A 27,165-nucleotide genomic window follows, 5' to 3' on the forward strand; every position below is an offset into this window, starting at 1 on the left:
GTCTCAGATACAAATAGACAAACAATTTGTCTTCTGTGGTTCTTTTCATTGTTTGGGATGTGATCATCCTTGCCAATGACAATTCACTCAACGTGTTTAAAATTCCTTAATGGTTCTCACATAGTACATGTAAGTGCCAATTTCCCCAGATTTTATTTGGTTCTGTTGTCTAAATGATCCAATGGTTTCTAATGTTATCAAATATTGATAACTTTAACATTTATTTCTAACATGGAGAGCTAACATAATGTCAGAGTTAACACTCAATAATGTAAGGTTTGGACATAAATATAACCAAAAAATATACAGTAATGTGAAATTGACCAAAAAAGATACAGTAATGTGAAATTGACCAAAAAAGATACAGTAATGTGAAATTGACCTAAAAAGATACAGTAATGTGGAATTGACCAAAAAAAGAAACACAAAGTGTAAAGAAAATAAGGATCTTCACTTGACAAAACAACATTAATAATATGAACTGGACCAACAGGAAACAAGGATTTCTCCTTGACAACCCATGCCTGAACACTAATGAATAAAAACCATAGAAACTACACAAGGTTCCTACTGAAGTAAATTCATTACAAAACCTGACTAAGACATCTAAAACTCTAAAATTAGACTTTCATCTAATTCCCATTAGAATAATATTCACTCATACACAACCAAATTTAAAATATGATTGCGATGCTTACTATTGTTCACCACTAGAGGGGGATATGGCAAACAATTTGTCACCAAGGTTTACTTTGAATATATCAACCTATTGCAATACACAAGAATTAAAAGTTCCTGCAATTTATCATTTTTCTTGTGTGTTTTATGCGGATTATGTAATGACTGCATTAGAAAACATCAATTTCTCAAGTAAAAGTAGGATTTACATACCTATATACCTTAGATATACATGTACATGTAAGTTACAGGTCAAAAGTAGAAATATCTGAAGTTATGACAAAATTACACATATGATAGAGGTTGGATATCAACATTACAGTCCAACACTTTGATATCAGTGAAGTTTGCTTTCACACAAACACTTGACAAAGACACACTGATAGAGTGACCAAGTAAAATATAGTTTGTTTCTACCTTTAAGAATCAAGTACAAGGAGTGTCAATTGGATTGAATATCACAAAACAATGTCATCAAACTTCATCCAGACAAACAAACCTTTGCAATACAAATATTGTAATCTTTGTTGTTATAGTTTTGTAAACATCCAGACAGTGATGAATACCAGTTTCTTCTTCTGTATCTATGTAAGGTCAAAGCACCAATTATGGGGACACCTTCTAGGCACATCATAATTGCACTGTATTTTTTCCATACATTGAAGATTGAACATTAATTGACCATGAAATAGCAAACATTCCCTTGTTTGTCTTGATCTCAAGCAAACACTCCTTGAATACAATGAGTCTCTGCCTCAACACAATGTATGACAACCCCCCCCCCCCCCAGGCCAAAGGTCAATGACCTTTGGAAACATGTATAGGGATTTTAACTACATAGAAACATCTCATTTTTTGACAAGTTGATATTCACACCATTCCAATGAATCTTATTTTCTTAAGATCATTTTAACCTTTCTCCTAGCCTTGATTTTATATAAAAGACTTTAAATGTAAATCCTTCATAAAATAAACAGCCCTTCTTCCTTTCTTAGACAATGCGTCCTATTGTCAGGGTTTTTTAAATATAAATCTTGCATTGACTAATGACTGTGACTTCATTGATGTCCCATTTTCAGGTTAGATATATCATACAGGTCACGCCCTCTGTCACCTTCTTATACTTCATGGAGTTACCTCCCATACCATTAAAGTGATACCTTCATAAGCATAACAATACCATTTCCTGTCTTTTCAAGGGGAACACCTTTCCTAACCTTTCTGTCTTTGTAGAATCTAAGAAGTTTTACTAACAAGTAGCTGTACCCTTTAACTTCCACAGTTTATACTTTTGTCAAGTTACAATATTCTAATTGTGTTTTCCATCCAAAGACTGTTCTTTTTCTAGTTATGTGGGTGACTCTGCCAATATTTCTCATCTTTTGTACACATTCCATATCTTAGACTGTAGGTCTCAGTCCTTAAGTTCACAGACCTCAGTACATCTATGATATGAACCAAATAATAGCTGTCATGTCATGTGATACATGTTTGATGTACACAAAGTCATAAAATGAATGTGACACCTGTTGAATCAATTCCCTGCTAACATACTAAATTTATATCATGGTCCCAAGAAATCTAATGCAGTAAATTTTATAGTTTTACCAACAATACTTTGATGACCTGTTTCTCAATGGAACTTAGGAAATAAACTTGTATTACCTAATTTACATGTTTAAACTGAATGTCTTGAAGGACACTCAAAGGTGGTTATGGATCCAACAGGAAAACCACTTTTGATATCCAAGTCACTGATACTTTACTAACATTACTGATATACATAACCCTTGAAGTCCTGACAATTCATTAGCGTGGTAGCATATACATACACATGTAAAGTCAAAACAGATGGAACAGTCACATTACATGTATCTTCTTGACCAAAATAGGCATGTTGTAAATTGTTACAGTGGTTTAAGTTGCTAGAGTGTGTTTCATTGGTTGATTATACCAATTTTACATGTTAAAAGTAACTGAATATATAGAAGTCCTGGCAGCTAGCTGTGTACTATTAGTATTTAGGGGTGTGGTCATCCTGATGTAAGATAGACATTTCAGAAAGTCTGCTTGATTGATTTGATAAATTAGTTATAAATTGTTATTATTGTCTTTTACACTTACTGTCTTCAGTTCGATCTATTATAGTTGTTGTCTTTTACACTTACTGTCTTCAGTTGGATCTATTATAGTTGTTGTCTTTTACACTTACTGTCTTCAGTTGGATCTATTATAGTTATTGTCTTTTACACTTACTGTCTTCAGTTGGATCTATTATAGTTGTTGTCTTTTACACTTACTGTCTTCAGTTGGATCTATTATAGTTGTTGTCTTTTACACTTACTGTCTTCAGTTGGATCTATTATAGTTGTTGTCTTTTACACTTACTGTCTTCAGTTGGATCTATTATAGTTGTTGTCTTTTACACTTACTGTCTTCAGTTGGATCTATTATAGTTGTTGTCTTTTACACTTACTGTCTTCAGTTGGATCTATTATAGTTATTGTCTTTTACACTTACTGTCTTCAGTTGGATCTATTATAGTTGTTGTCTTTTACACTTACTGTCTTCAGTTGGATCTATTATAGTTGTTGTCTTTTACACTTACTGTCTTCAGTTGGATCTATTATAGTTGTTGTCTTTTACACTTACTGTCTTCAGTTGGATCTATTATAGTTGTTGTCTTTTACACTTACTGTCTTCAGTTGGATCTATTATAGTTGTTGTCTTTTACACTTACTGTCTTCAGTTGGATCTATTATAGTTGTTGTCTTTTACACTTACTGTCTTCACTTGGATCTATTATAGTTGTTGTCTTTTACACTTACTGTCTTCAGTTGGATCTATTATAGTTGTTGTCTTTTACACTTACTGTCTTCAGTTGGATCTATTATAGTTGTTGTCTTTTACACTTACTGTCTTCAGTTGGATCTATTATAGTTGTTGTCTTTTACACTTACTGTCTTCACTTGGATCTATTATAGTTGTTGTCTTTTACACTTACTGTCTTCAGTTGGATCTATTATAGTTGTTGTCTTTTACACTTACTGTCTTCAGTTGGATCTATTATAGTTGTTGTCTTTTACACTTACTGTCTTCAGTTGGATCTATTATAGTTGTTGTCTTTTACACTTACTGTCTTCAGTTGGATCTATTATAGTTGTTGTCTTTTACACTTACTGTCTTCAGTTGGATCTATTATAGTTGTTGTCTTTTACACTTACTGTCTTCAGTTGGATCTATTATAGTTGTTGTCTTTTACACTTACTGTCTTCAGTTGGATCTATTATAGTTGTTGTCTTTTACACTTACTGTCTTCAGTTGGATCTATTATAGTTGTTGTCTTTTACACTTACTGTCTTCAGTTGGATCTATTATAGTTGTTGTCTTTTACACTTACTGTCTTCAGTTGGATCTATTATAGTTGTTGTCTTTTACACTTACTGTCTTCAGTTGGATCTATTATAGTTGTTGTCTTTTACACTTACTGTCTTCAGTTGGATCTATTATAGTTGTTGTCTTTTACACTTACTGTCTTCACTTGGATCTATTATAGTTGTTGTCTTTTACACTTACTGTCTTCACTTGGATCTATTATAGTTGTTGTCTTTTACACTTACTGTCTTCAGTTGGATCTATTATAGTTGTTGTCTTTTACACTTACTGTCTTCAGTTGGATCTATTATAGTTGTTGTCTTTTACACTTACTGTCTTCAGTTGGATCTATTATAGTTGTTGTCTTTTACACTTACTGTCTTCAGTTGGATCTATTATAGATATCTTCAAATACATGTACTCTTAAAGATCTTAAAATAAAATAAATCATTTGATCTTTACAACTGATCATTATGCATATATGAACAGCCACTCTTTGACAAAGAAATGAATAACGCAATGTAAGGCTGTTCTAATGTTTCATGCCAAAAGAATACAACTTTATTAGTAATTACCTTACAGGTTATGATACACTTGTATGTTGATGTACAAACTTGTTATAGGAGAAGTGTTTGTCATGTAAAGTTTAAATCTTAACTTGTGATTCTTGTGTTGAGAAAAAAGTATCTGTTACATCTCTCCACTCTTATCACATGTAGAGCCATGCTAAATCTGGTTTATTCAACACGTTTTCGGTTTGCTTGCATTAAATAACATTTTTGTGGTTAGTATATCACAGCTAAAGAGTAGACTTTATCAGCTACATGGTGGGATAGGTCAAACATGGTGAGATAGGTCAAACATGGTGAGATATAGAATAGAATAGAATAGAATCTTTATTGCATCCGTTAAGAAAACTACATTTCTTCATTGGATTTTTTTTGCAATAAGTATTTGGTACCAAAACAAACTAGTAGGTCAAACATGGTGGGATTAGGTCAAACATGGTGGGATATAGGTCAAACAAGGTGAAGGCGGGTGAAAGTCAGGGTGCTCTGTACATGCACACAGTGAAAAGTAAATTTGGAAAGATTAAAGATTTGTGGACACAATTTAATTAAGCTACACCGACACCTATGAAAAAGAACACAAATTTCTGGAAACAAACTTTATGCTCACTAGGACAGTAAAATGTGGCAGAAGAAACTTTATGTCAAGAATCAGTTGTGTCCTAACCCATTTTGAAAACTAAGCAAAAACTGAATGAGAAAAAAATATGATATTAATAGGTACAAGCATAGACAGTATGCCTATGGTACAAGTAACTAGTTACGGTATACATATAAAGTTATGTATATCCACTATCTTAATACTTTTTTTACAATCTTTATTGCATAACAACAGCCATAGCAAGCATGGTGAAGCATACAAAAACAAGTCTAGAATGACATAGTCCCCCGCTATGATTGGGTTTTAAGGAACTGGCAGTTTATGTTGTCATTTTCAAACCTGGTTAATGTTGTTTTGCCAACATGGAAAATTCGTAAACAAAATGGCTGCCAGGCAGCCATATTGGATCGTATCACGACAACAATGAATATGCACATGTATGTCATAGAACACTGTCCTAATACCAACTTTTAATGAGATCTGTTCAAGCATGTCTGAGTTATGGCTTTGGACAGGGAAAATTCACAAACAAAATGGCTGCTAGGCAGCCATATTGGATTGTATCATGAAACAAATTGACGTGCATATGTATGCCATAGTACATGTATGTTGACCCTGTACCAAGTTTGAAAAAAATTGGTCCAGGCATCTCCAAGAAACAGCTCCGGACGGACGGACGGAACCCAATCTATAAGTCCCCATTCCGGACTTCGTCCAGCGGGGACTAATAACATACAGAAATAAAGTGAATACAATACACAGTCATTTAGCCAAATTTTCCAAGAGGAAGTTTATCATCAGCGGTCTAACTGATGTGCAAAAATTTACTTTGTCATTTAAGGAATGAAAATTTGAATTATTTAATGACAAAGAAGAAAAAAGTGCCTCTCTCATTTGTATAATGAGAACAAAGAATTAAATGATGAAATTCATCTTCTACAATATTTTGACCAAATTTATAGAATCTTTCATCTACAGGAATCTTAGGAGTACACCGTCTCCTCAACTCAATACTGAAACTGTAAGTGTTACAGCTGGTTATGTATACGTACAATGTACATGTACACTCATTTTCAGTAACTCCTTCAATCTAATGTCTAATACACCTTCAAGCCTGGAACCCATGATCAACTCATTTCTTTATTGACATAGCCACCATGGGGTGTCATGGCAACAAACCTCCATATGTTAGGGTGTTATCTTTGTTTCATTTTCATTAGTATTTGATGTCTGTGGGATTTTGTTGGTTGCATACATGTGTGTGTATACTCATATCATGATTCATGGTACATGTAACTCAATATCACCATAATTTTTTTATGCAACTGTAACATCAAGCGTGGGAACTTATATACAATAAGTAAATGTAAGACTGAGAAAGGAAATGGTACAAAAATATATGTACATGTATCTGAAGTTCATGAAATATCAATGTCAAATTAAACATTTGTCAAAATGAAACTGAAGACAAATATTTACAACTATCAATTAAAGAATAACTGAATACATCAAAGTTGTGTACAAAACTGAACTGCACTTACGGACACTCACATGATGTCACACAAGCTCAATAAATGAACTTCTGATTAGATTGGGGGGGGGGGGGGTCTGGCAAATGCGATTGCTGAACTTCATTTCACACTTCTAACCACATTTACAAAACTTTCATGCCTTCAATGACAGCAGGTTCAGTATTTACAACTGAGATGTTGATATGTTGGGTTTCACTATGGCTTACATCATAAACATGGCTTACATCATTATAAACAAGGTTTATATCATAAACATGGCTTATATCATATATAAACATGGCTTACATCATTATAAACATGGCTTATAATTATAAACATGGTTTACATCATATATAAACTGTAAACATTGGCTTACATCATATATAAACATAGCTTACATCATATATAAACATGGCTTACATCATTATAAACATGGCTTACATCATATATAAACATGGCTTACATCATATATAAACTGTAAACATGGCTTACATCATTATAAACATGGCTTACATCATTATAAACATGGCTTACATCATATATAAACATGGCTTACATCATATATAAACATGGCTTACATCATATATAAACATGGCTTACATCATATATAAACATGGCTTACATCATATATAAACTGTAAACATGGCTTACATCATTATAAACATGGCTTACATCATAAACAAGGCTTACATCATATATAAACATGGCTTACATCATATATAAACATGGCTTACATCATATATAAACTGTAAACATGGCTTACATCATTATAAACATGGTTTACATCATAAACAAGGCTTACATCATATATAAACATGGCTTACATCATATATAAACATGGCTTACATCATATATAAACATGGCTTACATCATATATAAACATGGCTTACATCATATATAAACATGGCTTACATCATAAACATGGCTTACATCATATATAAACATGGCTTACATCATATATAAACATGGCTTACATCATATATAAATGGCTTACATCATTATAAACACATGGCTTACATCATAAACATGGCTTACATCATATATAAACATGGCTTACATCATATACAAACATGGCTTACATCATATATAAACATGGCTTATACAAGCCTTATATAAACATATTACACAAAAAGGTTCACTTTAATATTTTGCTAAGAATAAACAAATATGAAAATATGTAGTGGCTAAAATGTATATCATAACAAATGTAGAAGGCTAACAATGTACATTGTACAAGATTTAAACTTTGGGAACTACTTGAACACCGGAACATCGTGTAGCTAAATTTAAAATATATAATTTTACAGCATAAGAGCTTTGATTTCTCATGTAGCTGTATAATTATGTACTTTTACACAGACAATATATTATGACTACTCATTCCTACTGCAGCTTCTTGTAATACTTTAGAGTTCATCACTCTAAACATACTTTGGCTGAAAAGGAATTTGGAACAACTTTACAGACTGTAAGATGTAAAAATAATTGGTACTGGTAAAACTAAAGAGTTCTTTATTTGAACTCTATCACACGTAATAGATAACTGGACAGCTTGAAATATTTGCAATGAAACAGCAATCATTATTAGCGATGAAAACGCTGAGGTCAAGAGATTAAAATGGTGGGGTCAGGACAAGAAATAGCTAGCATCAAGACTCAATATTCTATGTATGCAGAATTTCATCACCATTCCAATATCACAGTTGGGACATCATCGCTGCTCAGGGTTAATAGTTCAGGCAACATAGCCAACTTTCTCTTTCAACATACTGACACATATGTTTTCAGTTTACATGTCATGGCCCCAAGGTAATTTACCAATTATAAACTAATGTGCAGTTATTACTTCTACTAAACTTGACAAGGCAATGAACTTTCATAGGAATGTGGTGTGTGCATGTGTACATGTATAGTCACCCTCACTTCCCAAACACTCAGTCTACATGATATTTGTTATTTATATCCTTACAACCAAAGTTCTTCTTGAAGATAGTAAAATCAATATTAATTATCTATCAGACACAATATCCTGGCTTTTATTGATTTCTATATGTACATATGTACACAATTGTGTAAATATTATCAGGGTCCTCCTTTCCCTCTTCTAAAATAAAACAAATACATGAGTACACAGAATTCTCAATAATTAATAACACATCTGTAAAGTAAGCTTGGATGAAATCATGACTAACTATACTAACTGACGTAAATCACAGTCTCTCTATGGCTATATGTACGTGTCTTGAGATCGTGGAAAAATGTACTCTAGTTTGCAAGAACCTTGTACTAGTTTCATCTTACATGTTGTATTCTATCACATTGTCTTTACTTATAGGTCACAGTCCATAGGTACATGAGGGCAAAGAAAACATGCAGTTACACATCAAATACATGAAAAAATTCTTTATGGACACTTTCTTTTCATTTCCAAGGTAATGATAAAAGAACTTTTGAAGATACATTTGTTTGTGCCTACTTTGTCTGCATCTCCTCCCCACCTTTGTATCTCCTAACTAGCTTTATTTGTTTGTATCTCCTAACTAGCTTTATTTGTTTGTTTGTTTGTATCTCCTAACTAGCTTTATTGGTTTGTTTGTTTGTATCTCCTAACTAGCTTTATTTGTTTGTTTGTTTGTGTCTCCTAACTAGCTTTGTTTGTTTGTATCTCCTAACTAGCTTTATTTGTTTGTTTGTTTGTATCTCCTAACTAGCTTTATTTGTTTGTTTGTTTGTATCTCCTAACTAGCTTTATGTGTTTGTTTGTTTGTTTGTGTCTCCTAACTAGCTTTGTTTGTTTGTTTGTTTGTGTCTCTCACCTAGCTTTGCTTGTTTGTGTCTCCAACCTAACTTTGTTTGTTTGTTTGTGTCTCCTAACTAGTTTTGTTTGTTTGTGTCTCCTAACTAGGTTTATTTGTTTGTGTCTCCTAACTAGCTTTGTTTGTTTGTTTGTTTGTGTCTCCTAACTAGCTTTATTTGTTTGTGTCTCCTAACTAGCTTTGTTTGTTTGTGTCTCCTAACTAACTTTGTTTGTTTGTTTGTTTGTTTGTTTGTGTCTCCTACCTAGCTTTGTTGGTTTGTTTGTTTGTGTCTCCTACCTAGCTTTGTTTGTTTGTCTCCCACCTAGCTTTATTTGTGTGTTTGTGTCTCCAACCTAACTTTGTTTGTTTGTTCGTGTCTCCAACCTAGCTTTATTTGTTTGTTTCTCCAACCTAGCTTTAGGTGTTTGTTTGTGTCTCCAACCTAGCTTTATTTGTTTGTTTGTGTCTCCAACCTAGCTTTATTTGTTTGTTTGTGTTTCCCACCTAGCTTTGCTTGTTTGTGTCTCCCACCTAGCTTTGTTTGTTTGTTTGTGTCTCCAACCTAACTTTGTTTGTTTGTTTGTGTCTCCAACCTAGCTTTATTTGTTTGTTTATGTCTCCAACCTAACTTTGTTTGTTTGTTTGTGTCTCCAACCTAGCTTTGTTTGTTTGTTTGTGTCTCCCACCTAGCTTTGCTTGTCTGTGTCTCCTACCTAGCTTTGTTAGTTTGTTTGTCTCCAACCTAACTTTGTTTGTTTGTTTGTGTCTCCAACCTAGCTTTATTTGTTTGTTTGTGTCTCCAACCTAGCTTTATTTGTTTGTTTATGTCTCCAACCTAACTTTGTTTGTTTGTTTGTGTCTCCAACCTAGCTTTGTTTGTTTGTTTGTTTGTGTCTCCCACCTAGCTTTGCTTGTCTGTGTCTCCTACCTAGCTTTGTTAGTTTGTTTGTGTCTATACTTCCTAGCTTCCTGTCCTTGTTGACCTCCTGACCTTTTTACTGGTCATTATGATGGCACCAACAATAGCAAGGCATGTTTGTTTACAGACAGTCAACTTAGGATTCTACTTGAAGTTTAGGTAACACACTCAAAAGACTTCTATTTTCCATTCACTGGTTTTAATCTCAAGGCCACAATTACATTCATATGCCAAACACATATATTGTACGAATGCTGTCCAATGAAAAATAATTAGGTATGGAGTCCTCATACCCTATTTAGTACGTCTAGGACGATTTACTTCTTTGTATCTTTTGGTATAACTTGAGAAGCACTGTACAACCAGATTTAAACTGAATGCCTTCTCTGCAAGGGCAAAGTTTTGAGATTTTCCATCCTACACACACAATAATTGTTGGAATGCAAAACAATAAATGGCATAAGTTATGTTTGATGTATCAAATTGTACTGTATTTGAAGAGAGCATTTGTAAGATATAGCCTAGAAAATGACTAATTGTGCAAATGATTTATTAAAACTAAAAGCTACATCACAAAGCTTTTCAGAAGCTGTGCACTTTGTTATGATTGATATGTACATGTACCAGGAATGTGGCAAATTACATTGGCATTCTTAAGATTTAGCCTAATTACAGAAAATTATTAATTATGCAAATGATGCATATTAAAACTAAAAGCTACATTATCAGACTTTACATGGTACATGAACTTTGTTACCATAAGTGTACAGTGTATGTACCAAATTATATTAAATTTGAAGAGGGCATTCTGAAGATATAGCCTACATGTAATTACTAAAAATCATAAATTATGCAAATGACTCAGTGAAACGTAAGTGTTATATCAGTAGGCTTTATGAGATGTGTGCACCCAGGAATCATGACTGTATGTTTACCAAATTCTATGGAACTTGAAGCTTGCCCTCTTCTGTACATGCTTTGTACATAATCCCTGACTATCTGAACAAAGTGTAACGATACAGTTGTACATCTTAATTCACAAAATAACAGCATATAACATTCACTCAGCATAAAGCTATATAAATCTTTGAGGTGATTGGTTGATAGATTGCAATAACTTCAGTTTAACTGAATAGAAAGTCCATCAATCACAAGCTTGGTTTTTAAAGCATGTCTCATACTTATTTATCTGGTGACAACCTTGCAAAGGATTTAGTTTTGAAAATTCCTATAAAATTGTAATAGTATAGTAACCTAAAAACACTTTGCACACAATTATTATATTCTAGTGAAATTACATGTATAAAGTTCCTAAGATACACAACATAAGTATGCATAAACCTAGATACTTTGGCCACTACAAAATTTAGAGACTTTATATTTTTCAACCATTTTAGTCACTACTTATTCTCGCATTTTTGTTTTAAGTGAAAACAAGCCTTTGTCAAAGCCACCCCCACCCCCCTACATTTCAACTTATTCATATTCTGAAATTTCATGACAAAAATGGCTGTCATTCGGTAATTACAGTTGTGCAACGTTTGTTTGAAAAATTGTCCATCTATGTCGAAGGTATACTTGAAAACCTTGAATAGTTAGGGGCATTTGACCTTGACCATAGAGTTCACGGCCAATGTCTCTCATTTGTAAGCTATGAGTAACATAGGCAAAAACACTCAAATGGGGTTTCTATCTAAGATTCCAGAGTTAGTGGGCACAATGTGAATGTTTAGGTCTAATATGGCTGCCATTCAGTTACTATCTAAAAGACCAAGAGTCAGGGTGACATGCATATGCAGACTACAGTGTCAGATATTTGTACCACGTTTGGTTGAAATTGGTTCGTGTATTTCAGAGATACACCTGGTGGACATGGACAAATGCACACATGGACGGATGGATGGACAGAAGGACCCCAACGTACTAATCCTCAGGTTTTGCCTGTTGGGGACTAATGCATAAAAGTCTTTAGCAAAAATGTCCAGGTTTACAGTTACTGAGTATCATATCTAGTATATCTGCTACACACCATAGGAAGTATCATTGATACAGCCTTTCTGTTATATCCATGAATAAATAATAACCTGATATCAATTTCATTTATACAATATAATGACATAAATTGATTTCCATAATGAAAATAGAAACGTAAGACTCTAACCATGACCCACGTTTGAGAAATATTACCCCTTTTTTTATTTGAAGTATTTGAACATGAATGAGTGTTTTCATTAGGATCAGTGAGTAAAGGTATTAAAAATGCATAAAGTCTCACCAGTTATGTTACCAAATCTGATCAGTCATTACAGGTACTACCAGATTTAAACTGGATGCCTTCCATAAGGGCAAAGTTTTGAGATTGTCGTTCCTACAGACAATTGTTGGAATACAACAGAACATATGTAATAAGTTATTTTTTCTCATTGATTGCTATTTGCCCATTGCTATTAGTGATCTCCTGGCCAACCATATAAAATCACTAACCGTTAAAAGAGGTCAACATGTCTTTCCATCCAAGATGAAAATATTAAAACAAGCCAAAAGGTAACAACACAGGTGACGTCATCTCACGCAATGCATCTTGGAACCATAAAATCATCTATTGTATGTCTATGTACATTCTATAGTGCAGAGACTTATCTCATATTATCAAATGCTACATGGTTGGAATGACTTTAAATAGCAAGACCATGACAATACTGTGGGCTAGTAGACAGGCTAACCAATGACCATGACAATACTGTGGGCTAGTAGACAGGCTAACCAATGACCATGACAATACTGTGGGCTAGTAGACAGGCTAACCAATGACCATGACAATACTGTGGGCTAGTAGACAGGCTAACCAATGTCAACAATGGAATCTTTTCCAAATTATCTCCACTGTCACTGATATTAACATTACTGTCTGTGTCCAGTTGTTGGATTTGAAAATGGATATTAAGGGTATTTATACTACTGTCATTTCATTGTATAATGATACATCAATACAATAGGTGTAGCTGTCCAAGTAAACAATGCCATGGGTAAACCTGTCCATATAATACATCAATACAATAGCTGTCCATGTAAACAATACCATGGGTAAACCATATAATACATCAATACAATAGCTGTCCAAGTAAACAATGCCATGGGTAAACCATATAATACATCAATACAATAGCTGTCCATGTAAACAATACCATGGGTAAACCATATAATACATCAATACAATAGCTGTCCATGTAAACAATACCATGGGTAAACCATATAATACATCAATACAATAGCTGTCCATGTAAACAATACCATGGGTAAACGGTATAATACATCAATACAATAGCTGTCCATGTAAACAATACCATGGGTAAACCATATAATACATCAATACAATAGCTGTCCATGTAAACAATACCATGGGTAAACCATATAATACATCAATACAATAGCTGTCCATGTAAACAATACCATGGGTAAACCATATAATACATCAATACAATAGCTGTCCATGTAAACAATACCATGGGTAAACCATATAATACATCAATACAATAGCTGTCCAAGTAAACAATGCCATGGGTAAACCATATAATACATCAATACAATAGCTGTCCATGTAAACAATACCATGGGTAAACCATATAATACATCAATACAATAGCTGTCCATGTAAACAATGCCATGGGTAAACCATATAATACATCAATACAATAGCTGTCCATGTAAACAATACCATGGGTAAACCATATAACATCAATACAATAGCTGTCCATGTAAACAATACCATGGGTAAACCATATAATACATCAATACAATAGCTGTCCATGTAAACAATGCCATGGGTAAACCATATAATACATCAATACAATAGCTGTCCATGTAAACAATACCATGGGTAAACCATATAACATCAATACAATAGCTGTCCATGTAAACAATGCCATGGGTAAACCATATAATACATCAATACAATAGCTGTCCATGTAAACAATGTCATGGGTAAACCATATAACATCAATACAATAGCTGTCCATGTAAACAATACCATGGGTAAACCATATAATACATCAATACAATAGCTGTCCATGTAAACAATGTCATGGGTAAACCATATAATACATCAATACAATAGCTGTCCATGTAAACAATACCATGGGTAAACCATATAATAATACATCAATACAATAGCTGTCCATGTAAACAATGCCATGGGTAAACCATATAATAATAGGTCAGGTACAGATAAGTACATGTGTATACATACATGTATTTATAGAGTTAGGTCAGGTGCAGCTACATGTACATTTGTAGGTACATATTTATAGCTACATGTATAAATAATATATTTTCAATATTCTATACCAAATAATAGTGGTGAAACATAGACCCCCCCCCCCCCCCCCCCGCCCACAGGATACGCAACTGCGGTAAACATCAAATGATCTCTAATATATTTATTGTACGATGTTTGTTTGCATACATTCAGCAAAATAAGCGTTTCCTGTCCGTTTTTGAGTTGTTTACACTCACTGTGACTCAGTGAGAGTTGCTAGCTATCCGACATGCTTTTGACTAAATTTTCTGACAATTTTGAAGTTCACAACTGGTTGAAGACCCCAACAAGATATATAATATTTTATTAGGTAAATGCATACATAGTCTTTCGTTGTTCTATGGCATGAAAAGAAGAATTGATTGCGTAAGCTGTCCATTGTTTGCGATTTTTACAGTACGCTTTGAGTACAGTGTTTCATTTGTCACGGTTGTTACCCGATTTCTCTCAGTCAGAAATGATTCTTGAAATTTTAAATTTAAGTCCATTTATTGATGCTTTTTATCACGTTTTAATATTTTAGGTTGTTTTCATTGATCAGGATGAGGCATGTTATCGTAACTACATCGAAAGCTCACATTTGACATGTGGCACTAGAATGGTGTCACTACATATTACATCTCCAAAGTTCTGGTGCAAATTCTGAAATTTAACAACAAATATGGCCAAAAATTACCTTTGTGCCAAGTTTGGTTGAAGTTAGTTGGTGCATGCCAGAGATGAGGATTAACGCACATACAACAAATATGAATAAAATATTACCAAATGGTGGCCATATTTTGTTGTATGTGCATCTGAGTCGCAAAACAAAGTGACACTCATGTCTCACATAGCATATGTTATCTTTGTGCCAAGTTTGGTTGGAATCAGCTGGTGTCGGCCAGAGATATGAGGGTGAATGCACACACAGACTGACAGACGGACGGATGGACGAAACCCAGTGTAATAGCCCCCTCCAAGTGGTGCCTGTTGGGGCAGTGTTGCAGCCAGAGCAGGTTTTTGGGTCATTTGACACACATTTTTTGGACCTGACCCACAATTTGGAAGTGGTGGGTCATAGATGACCCTTGTACGCAAATATGTTCAGCAACATGGCCACGCCTATACTATAGCAACAGCCAAATGATCGCGTATACTGCATAGATAACAACAGGGTTGGATAGACAACTGCATAATCATTCAGCAAATATCTAGCATGGATCAGCATGTGGGTAGATATTTTTAACAAGCGACCTATCGGTCAGAATAGCTCCGCTGTTCTTTTCATTTTTTACTTTGGTAACATGTAGAAGAGGCTCAGTTGTTCAGCTCTTCACTATGCAGTTTTGTTTTAGCGATGTAATAAAGTGGTTGGTGGTTTCATATGATGTCTCACTATAAAACACACTTTACAGAAAGTTGGTAATATATTGTACTTTTATACCATAGTCACCATTTTATAAAAAAATCTACTGTTATGAAAAATTACACAAAATCTCAGAAAAATAATGACTGGGAAATGCACACAAGAAAAAGGAAAAAAAGGATTTTTGAGGTTGGCTATAAATAATTCCAGTGTCTTACAGCTTTAACCCTGGAAAATTTTAATGATGAATGAAATAAACTAGGGATCTAAAATAATTTTGAGGCAATTTGAATTTCAATTTTCTAACAAATTTACCAAGTCAACAACATTCAACTTGTACTAGTTGTAGTAGATATAACATCGTCTGATATTTTAATTTACAGAGTGTCTCGTGACCAGCACCTGTCAGCAGACTCGGCCAATTTTTTTTTCATCATTCCATTGTATAAACCTTGTACTTGACATTTCGCAATATTTATAATTCTCAACAAAATACCTCACCTCGCTCGTACTCAAAGAAGTCCCGGTATGATCACTGACATGACCAGAGAGAACCTTTTCGGATTTACATGTCAAACGGGGAAAGATACGAAAAACATAATGCAAAGTCTGAAGCCAAATTAAAGTTGTAATTATTTTAATTATTTTTACTTGCCAAAAAATGGCATTTTGGAAATGGCAAGACACGTTCATGTCGTTTACATGTAAACTGTCGGCCAATAAACAAAGTTTGGTCGATTCACAGTCTGCAGTGGCACTGAGACTGCTCTTGCATAACTTCAACCGCATGCCTAGGCATGCCCTCCTTACGCGAGTTGTCTTCATTCTGGTTCACCATCACTCCAACTTGCACAACAATATAGAATGAATCACAAGTTACATGTTATCTGAAAACACAAAACTTTTATAGTGGGTCTGAAGTGCGATTTTAGTGAGTACCAAGAACTCCTGCGCGCGTTGCTGCTTGCTGTGGAAAATCGCCCGGTCAAACGAGGTCAGCTTCAGCTTCCGTGTCAAATCAGTCGTTTTCTACCGAAAATTCTTGAACGGACTGTTACACAACAATCCTACTAAATTTACTTGCCATGGTTATTTAACCCTTTCAGGACTAGAAACTTTCCCGCCAAAATTTTTGAACAAAAATTCTTGTTTCTCTGTAATTTTTGCAAAAAGATCAACTTTATTTTAGACCAGAATTCAAGAAATATTACTTCCCAATGAAGTAATATTCTTAAATTTTAGAAAATGTTCTTACAATCAAGTTTCTATTTATTCCAATGTCGTCTCTAGGAATGAAAGGGTTAAAACACATAAAAATCCACCTTTTGTGATATTTGTAAAACTTTCCGGTTCGTATTAAGGAAACTATGAGCGAAAAACCGGGTCGAAATTTCAGGGCCTCAAGTATGCGTCCCAAATTCGTCGGAAAATCGGTATTCCTAAATGTAATTCCAAAATTTGTTTGCTGGTAGTTGAGGTTTAGACGTTTACAATATCTAAAATCAAAGCAATCTGTGACAATAAGTATTTGAGGAGATGATGTAAATATCATTTTTGAAAAAAAAAATCATAAAAAATTGAAAATGGCACAGATCAACTTGGCATGAACAAATCTGAATAGCCTCCCCCAGGGAACACGCACGCCAAATATCGAAGTATTCTGACCGTTAGTTTTGGAGAAGATGATGAAAATAAAAAAAGTTGACGGACACCTATGATCCACTTATACTCTATACTCTATACCCACCTATACCTAAAGCCACGCTTTCAGCTTTCGCTGACAGCGGAGCTAAAAACTGTACAGTTGTGCTACAACACAAATTGGCACTTTTTTATAATGTCCCAAAAAAATTTATGATGACCCAGAAAAATGAAAGTCTCGGGACACTATGTCCCACTCTTTCAAAAGGCTGGCTGCAACACTGTTAGGGACTAACGAGACATCTCTTAAATTAGCAATGACAGTCTTTGTGGTTATATTATCCAATTTACAAAATATTACAACTCATTAATTCCACAAAGCGTTGAAATAAAACAGTGGAATTTGATTGAAAATAAAACTGTTAATTACATCTGATAACTTAATCTCTATTTCATATCCTGCCAGTCTAAGTCCTAGGGTGATATTAATATTGACTAATATCTGCACAGGTATATCAATTTCACCCTTTGTGATATATGGATATACACTGCTGTCTGTGTTGAATTTCACACTGCTAATGGCACTCTAATTTAGGTAACATGTTATTTGCTATATAATCAAAGTTTAGATTAATGGGTGTTGGAAATGTTTGATGTTAAACAGCCATTATCCAGGGAAGCAGCCATTTCGTATCATGATCGATTCCCGGTAGTGCAACACCATGGAAATGCAATTAACTGTCAACTATGCTCCTTGTATTGCATGTACTGTACACACACTCAACTGTTTACATAACTCTAGTATTTCATTTTTTTTGTTTAATTAATATTTGATGACATGAGAGAGATAGAACAGTTGAGCTGTTCTCTAAGGATCTATCATTTCATTGTTTAACCTACTTAGACATCTCATGTCACATGAAGTCTGGCAATAAATGTTTGGAAAATATTTCTATAGACTAAATATTGCTATGTATAACATTGTAACTTTATCAGACTTGTGGGAAATGTCCTCTCTGTGACCTCCTGAGGTATTAAAAGTAAGTCATATACAATCTGGTGATATGATTACATATGCCAGACACACTGGCTACAAAACTTTATGTCTCAACATAAGCAAACCAATTATCTTAACAGCTTTTTTCTAGTATTTTATATTTTTCTAGTCAAACAAAACAGTTTCTTGTGAAAAAGCCCAAAACATCAGAAATCTTTAGTCTTAAAGCATATACTAGAACATGCATTTTGCAAAAGAATATACATGTACTGAACATGTTATACTACAGACATTAGTACACAATTTAAAAAACACAGATTTTCAAAGAGTTTTTCATCCAAAATTGGACAAAATGGTATCGGAAACATAATAACTGAAAGAAAAGTTGCCACAGGACATGTTTGAAGTGAGGCCTCAACCCAGCTTCTGTAAATTACTTAGATTACTAATGGAAAACTTTACTTGCATCAACCTCAAGGCGACAGTGTCCAGCATGGAATATATATGGAGATGTACATGTACATTTTTGTACTTGAACTTTGACCTCAGGACAACCTTCACAACCCTGTGAGAGGGCAAACACTTCATGAATGAACAACATCACTGTACACAGCTGCAGGGTCTATGATTATTGCTGGCAATATTATCCACACAGTACATACAATGTACATTCCTCTTTGGGGAAATGCAGTCTAAAATAGCCTGTAATCCACTTGTCTTGGGATTTTGCACTCATTTTTCTTTATACCACGCCTGGCATTTTGCTAATGACCTACTGTACTGCTTCAATGAACCTACGGCCAGAAGGTGCACATAAGGGACTTTACGTCTTGTTGCAGATATCGCGAGATAAGCATTATGCCTAACAACAATCATTGTCAAATGTGATCACAGTCAATCTTTCGCCGTGGTCATGTGTGATAACTTTGAGAACAATACTGTTGCTACGTGTTTGACACTTTCCACTTGACGACCCTCACCTGCCAGTTAAGGACGTAATGACTCTTTTGGGATCTGCTGCGAGACGAAAAGCGGCTTATTCTTACTACGCTTTAATTCTTCATGCTCTGAGTGAGACAACATCAATATCGTCACCACATGATTAGAACCAATTCGCTGGGTTTAGCATGATGTAAACATGATTACCATATTTAACAACACAGCAGGAAACTGTAATCTAATTCTAGGTTTAAATATACGGCCGTTGTAGTGGCAAAATGCCAGGTGTGGTAGGTGAAAGTGAGAGTAAAATGCTAGGTGTGGTAGGAGGAAAAGTGAGAGCGAAATGCCAGGTGTGGTAGGGGAAAAGTGAGAGTGAAATGTCAGGTGTGGTTGAGGAAAAGTACATGTAAGAGTGAAATACCGGGAGTGAAAGTGAGAACAAAATACCAGGTGTGGTAGGGGGAAAAGTAAGAGTGAAATGCCAGGTATGGTGGGGGAAAAGTGAGAACAAAATGCCAGGTGTGGTAGGGGGAAAAGTAAGAGTGAAATGCGAGGTGTGGTAGGTGAAAAGTGAGAGAGAAATGCCAGGTGTGGTGGGGTGGGGGAAGTGAGAGTGAAATACCAGGTGTGGAAGGGGAAAAGTGAGAGTGAAATACCAGGTGTGGTAGGGGGAAAAGTGAGAACAAAATGCCAGGTGTGGTAGGGGAAAGGTGAGAGTAAAATGTTAGGCGTGGTAGGGATAAATGAGAACAAAATGCCAGGTGTGGTAGGGGAAAAAGTGAGAGTAAGATCCCCACATGACTGGATTCTACAAGTCTGAAATGCAAAGTCTAATATTTGGCTCTCTGACTCAGACTAGTACGACTGCAACCATATCAACTACGATAGCATAACAACATCTCTGTGATCTATGTTTATATTTTGTTTGGACTTCTTTAAACTGAAACATTGCACCCTGCAAATGGTTATTTTAGTTGAAAGATGGATGGAGCCAGTTTGCTAAGCCATGGTAAACAATGTCAAGCAGTATGTTACAGAAATAAAAGATTATGCAGCACTTCAAAATGTGTAAATCACACACATCAATGACAGCACTTCAAGAGAAGTCTACACACTATACACACACAACCCTAGATTTGTAGATCCAACAAATCTGTCAAATTTGAAATAATTTATGATCTATCATTAACTATGTACATGTCATCAGTGTACACTGCAGTCTGTACATGTCAGATGTCAGCAGTGCACACTGCAGTCTGTACATGTCAGATGTCAGCAGTGCACACTGCAGTCTGTACATGTCAGCAGTGCACACTGCAGTCCGTACATGTCAGCAGTGCACACTGCAGTCTGTACATGTCAGCAATGCACACTGCAGTCCGTACATGTCAGATGTCATCAGTGTACACTGCAGTCTGTACATGTCAGATGTCAGCAGTGCACACTGCAGTCTGTACATGTCAGCAATGCACACTGCAGTCCGTACATGTCAGCAGTGCACACTGCAGTCTGTACATGTCAGATGTCATCAGTGCACACTGCAGTCTGTACATGTCAGCAGTGCACACTGCAGTCTGTACATGTCAGCAGTGCACACTGCAGTCCGTACATGTCAGCAGTGCACACTGCAGTCTGTACATGTCAGATGTCATCAGTGCACACTGCAGTCTGTACATGTCAGCAGTGCACACTGCAGTCTGTACATGTCAGCAGTGCACACTGCAGTCTGTACATGTCAGCAGTGCACACTGCAGTCTGTACATGTCAGCAGTGCACACTGCAGTCCGTACATGTCAGCAATGCACACTGCAGTCCGTACATGTCAGCAGTGCACACTGCAGTCCGTACATGTCAGCAGTGCACACTGCAGTACGTACATGTCAGCAGTGCACACTGCAGTCCGTACATGTCAGCAGTGCACACTGCAGTCCGTACATGTCAGCAGTGCACACTGCAGTCTGTCTGTACTCAGATAGAAGGACCAAAACTGATTGTGTTTCACATCATTTAAAAGAAATATTTGTCAGGTGTGTTAATATCTCACCCTGTCAAAAGTTGATATTTGATCCATATTTGGAAACAAACGTTGCAGACCATCAGATGAGATAGGTCTAAAGAACCAAAATACTTGGCTTGTTGACTATCACAGATTGTTATGTATTCTCAAGTCTAACAACAGATTTAAAGGCTCACTTTGGATTAGGATTAAAATCTAGCTGTCATTTCTAAATCTTTAATCAGTTTATAGCTTCCTGTTTTTCTTCACTTCAGCTACTTTTCCTAGAATACAAGATAGCAGAGGTCCAACTAGGGCACATTAACCTTATAAATACAAGTGATATAGGTCAGATAGGGGTGTGTTTGAAAGTATGCCTCCTTTACAAAGAATGTAAAACTGTCTGTAGTTCATCAAGTAGTTTTAAGGTCCTGGTTTCACATCCAAAAAGAGCACTTGATGAAAAACATGAACTGAAAACAAAACACTTGATGGTCACTTTATCTCACTTTTATATTACAGTTTCATATTCAATTTTTATTGTTCTTATATTACTGTGTAAATCATTTTTCTATTACCAAATATGTAACAATGACACCTAAACCCTTCCAATGCAATAATCATATCCAATCTAACCTTTTATTAAATATGACTATTTTTTTACTATTTATACATAAATGAGTTGAATTTCTATCATCAAATATCTGAAACTAGCACACTTTAATGATCACATTTGATCTCATTATCTTCCTAATCAACAAAATTAATATATTTTAATATACATGTTTTGTTCAAGTGGAAAGTTGTATTGATTATCAAACTCCTAAAACCAAAAACACTATATGATCAAACTCTACATCATTACATTATTTTTGGTTCAAATATCAAAATAAGTATCACCAAACACTGGTTTGGAGCTCAAACTGAGATTCTTATTTCTGTGGGTGTATTTTTATTAACTTTTTCATCTTGTATTGACTTAAACTCAAGTAAACTGAATTGAATTGAAAAGTGTTATTTGGTGGGAAACCAGCCATTGATCCCTGCTAGCAGACAATAAACATACCACCTAACAATAAACATGTTACTTAGTCACTGAAAACACACACATTTCTCCAACTCCTTCAAGTCTAACTGTATACTCTTTAAAAACATCTCACAAAGCGATGACCTTTCTCTTGTTCAGCAATTATTATCTAAGGAGAGAAAGTCTGTATACTTGAATAGAGTCTGTTGATGTGTTGATTGATTTGTCTATCATTGAATCAGAGAGGTGCTAAATAAATAATACCTCCATCACACCTAACAACCTAAATACCTCACACTTTGACAACCTGTTTGGGAAAGTTAACATGTTTACAGAAACATATGGATGTGATTGCATTTACTAAGTGACTTCCATTGTGACAACATTTCAATTATTCTAAATACTTGTCAATAAAAAGAAGTTTTACAAATGAAGGAGATGTACTCAAATCTCATCAGCTATATGTCCTGCTAGATTGTGTGTCCTCTAAACTTTCATTTTGAAACTGGAATTGCATTTTGTGATACAGCAAAGTAAAACACATATCTCCAACGTAAGATAAACCAAACATCCAAACATATGGAGGATATAAAGTGTTGTAACACATCTCAGCAGTATAGTCTATTTAGTTTCAGTGCACTTTAATACTCTGAAACTAGATTGTAACTTTATGATTTTTAGTTTGGATACCTTAGAAATGACAATTAAAGTCAGAAGGATACATTTGATTTATAAAAAGGCCCCAGATTTCATCCAATACATGATTTTCATCCAGATGTACATGCTTGTGGCAACACCTTCTTACATATTGCAAATTATAGGTTGCATATTTTTCTCAGTGATCAGACCATAGAGGGCTTTATTTTGTTTTTAAGTTTTTGGTTGGATTCAGACAGAATGTTGGTCAGGTCATGAGATACACAAATTTAAAGGGGGACCTGTTCAAGCATGTCTGAGTTACGGCGTTGGACATGAAAACTGCGCCAACAAAATGGCTGCCAGGCAGCCATATCGGATTGTATCACAACAAAAATGGACATGCACATGGATGTCATAGAACACTGTCCTAATACCAACTTTTAATGAGATCTATTCAAGCATGTCTGAGTTATGGCTTTGGACAGGGAAAATTTGCAAACAAAATGGCTGCTAGGCTGCCATATTGGATCGTATCATGAAACAAATTGACATGCATATGTATGCCATTGTATGTTGCCCCTGTACCAAGTTTGAAAATAATCGGTCCAGGTATCTCCAAGAAACGGCTCTGGACAGACGGACGGACTGAACCCAATCCATAAGTCCCTGTCCCGGACTTCGTCCGGCGAGGACTAATTAAAGACTTGGACAGACAGTATTTTTGAATTTCTTATACTGAGCTTGATGTACATATATAAATACATGCATTATATTTGTTTGTGCACGCCCATAAACTTGGTGTCATGGCAGTTGTTATTTGAACAGATTGTCAGACTGTTTATCTGTCTACTTTGCAAAGTATGTCTGCTATTCCTACACCAACTGATATTACAGGGTGGGGATGGGGCAGAGTTAATTTTTCATAAAGTATCTTGCATTGCAGCCCAGACACTTGTGATGATGTCACAAGATACATGTATATTTAAATAGCTTGAGATAATAATAAGACCATGACATGTCTCTGGCTACTTGCATTGTCACTATAGTAAACAAGTATAGCACTGTCAGAGATCTGGTAAATAGACAGACGCCTTGCATTGTTGTTTTTACTTCAACATGTACCATACATGTACATTGCTAAACACATGTCTGTGTCTCTCACTGTGATTGTGTGCAAGTGTAACCTTTGTACAGTTCTATCTAACACATTCTATTGTGCTGCAATTTAATTTCCAATAAATCATGTTGTCATTTTAACATTAACATTTACAAAGTGAAACTTACAAAACATACAAGGTTATCTTACACAATATGACATGTTCCATAGCCAGTGTTCTCCACAGATTGGTTTGAAAGCAGGACAGCTCATTTGCATAATTTATTCATACAATTTGCATAACTATACTGGTTATTTCAAACTTAATGTCCAGAGGCAAGTAGACTTAAAATCATTTGAAAAGTTTGCCTACACCTGTATATGGTGTCGCATCTGGCCGAAATCTTGTGATACATGAGACTTACTATACTTTACTGTAGAGAACTTCAAAACCTTGCAAGAGTTCGTGACATCATTATCTGCCATGTTGGAATTTTGTATACAGTCGCCCTGCATGCCCTGGTTGAACGTTGTGATATACAATATATATATATATATATATATATATAATAATAGTAACACAACATCACCACTTTATCAAAAGGTATATGAGTCTGTTATACTTTTTTCGACAATGTTGACGAATACAAGTCGAAAATCTGCAACATCACATTTGCCATGTAACTAGTCCAGTGTCCCTTCCTTCTCCGTCCTGCTAAGAGCCAGCTGTGAAAACTGGGATTACCATAAATGCTGGTATTAACTAAAGAATTAATACACCCTGTGGTTAAATATTAGCAATAAATCGACTATTTAGTCATTTTACCTTGCCATGACTACAAAAGTTCCAGTTTGGAGGACCAAAATCCTGAAATCAAACGTTCAACCTTATTTTCAGGGTTCCGCCTTACATATGATGACCTAGTGGACATCCCGATAACATATGGCGGCATTTGTAAGGTGGGACATTTGAAATACAACCGGAACTGGAAAAGTTTCGATTTCGGCACTTTTTTTTATCTTACAAGCGACTACTATCGTCAAAGAGATGTAAAATGAGTACATATTCGATCCATTGCTCATATTTGATCGGTGGGTATGTAATTCTTCGGTAATCGGTGCAGATGCATTTTGCTCCCACACTTGAGATAGGATTGGTACATTGCTCTTTACAAATTGCAGGACGATGTTGAGGGTCGTGTCAGTAATCTAGACCTGTGCACTGTCTGCAAGCAGGACTACCATGTAATGTAATGTAATCATAGACAATTAAGGGGAAACAAGTTATTGCTTGGCACAATGGTGTCACTTTACTTCAGAAAAGGAAAAGGTGTGAAGGATCGTTTATTAATGGAATTTGTTTTCTTAGAGGGTTTAATGTGTGATAACAAATAATGATGGCAATGAAGGGTTCAAAGGATGCAAATGTTCATGGAACGATATGAGAGGTGGAAGACTTAGACTATGACAACAGAGCACACGACTGATATACTAGGGTGCAAAACATTTAAAGCAGGGCACTGGCCATCAATACCAGGGTGCCACACCCTGCTAAAATCCCTGATGGAGAGCACTGTATACAATGTGTATATTTAGATATTACTTCTCCAATCCTCAATTCAGCCAATGAAAATAAGAGTGCCATAAAGGACCTTGTCACTACAAGGTCAAAGACGAGCTGTGACAAAGCCCTCCTAGGTTACAAGAATTTTTTGTTCTGAATTAAGAAATATATTGGAGAATATAATCATAAATGCATACACTTAATTTGAGAAAAATAAAAAAATAGAGTAACATTTTGACTTGTATATTTGAGCACTGTAGAATCAATGATGTGTACCGGTAATGTAGATATGTGTTGTGATGATACAGAACAACCAGGGCATAAATTCCATATTTTCATTCTGAGTTTAATATTTCACTTTCTTTTAAGACTGCATCTACTTACAAGTTACATTTATAAAACAAAATGCAAATCTGTCCATCATCCTTCCTGTATTAATTTTTCTATGCACATTTCTATTTTCAATTAGACCACAGCCAAAGTGATTGACCTGTAATCTACAATCTTGAGTGGAAGTTCAAGAACTAGACTGTTGACAGTCGTTCATGCCCTTTTTGCTACGTTTTATCTTAAACTAAAGTTGTTGCCTCGCTCCGATCCGGAGCAATACCATAACCGCATACTGATCAGTGAGTGCTAGAGGCACTCCCAGTTCGTGCCTTCGGCAATCACAGTTCCTATCAGTACGCATTAGTATGTCAGAGCTACGGAGCGAGGCGACGACTTTGTTTTAGATGAAACATAGCAAAAAAGGCACGAACGACAGTGGACAGTCTATTGAAGAATGTCTGTCAAAAACATCAAAATCTGTCACTCCTAGCACTGGATATTCCCAGTGGCTAATCATTATTCCATTTGGTATCAGCTGTTAGGAAAAGATTTCACAACCCTAGGGAAAAGACTCCTGATCATTTAGCTGTCCTGCTGGGAAGAGAGTCTTTATGGGTTGACACTCCACTGGAAGCCACCACTCTCTCACAATACCAATACTAGGCAATAGTTACATTTATCCCATCTCAGGTTTTGCTGGGAATTTGTTCGCACAACGACATGTCATGCATTTTGTTCACTTCAATACATCTGCCTAAGGTTATCCGACCTGGCATAACCTGTACATTCCTAACTATTATTGTTTTCATTCTCGTATTTGAC

The 27,165-nt window shown here is 35.3% G+C and overlaps 1 protein-coding gene across 1 annotated transcript in view; it reads right to left on the reverse strand.

The window, feature by feature from the left end:
• Positions 1–12,067, reverse strand: part of LOC144435068 (uncharacterized) — a 96,893-nt gene extending 84,826 nt beyond the window's left edge. The window contains exon 1 of the mRNA XM_078123614.1: positions 12,062–12,067. The gene's annotated coding sequence lies outside the window, so the exon portion shown is untranslated. The remainder of the gene's footprint in view (positions 1–12,061) is intronic.
• Positions 12,068–27,165: the final 15,098 nt, after the last annotated feature.

The sequence above is a fragment of the Glandiceps talaboti genome, chromosome 5, assembly GCF_964340395.1.
Source record: "Glandiceps talaboti chromosome 5, keGlaTala1.1, whole genome shotgun sequence".
NCBI classification, from domain to species: Eukaryota; Metazoa; Hemichordata; class Enteropneusta; family Spengelidae; genus Glandiceps; species Glandiceps talaboti.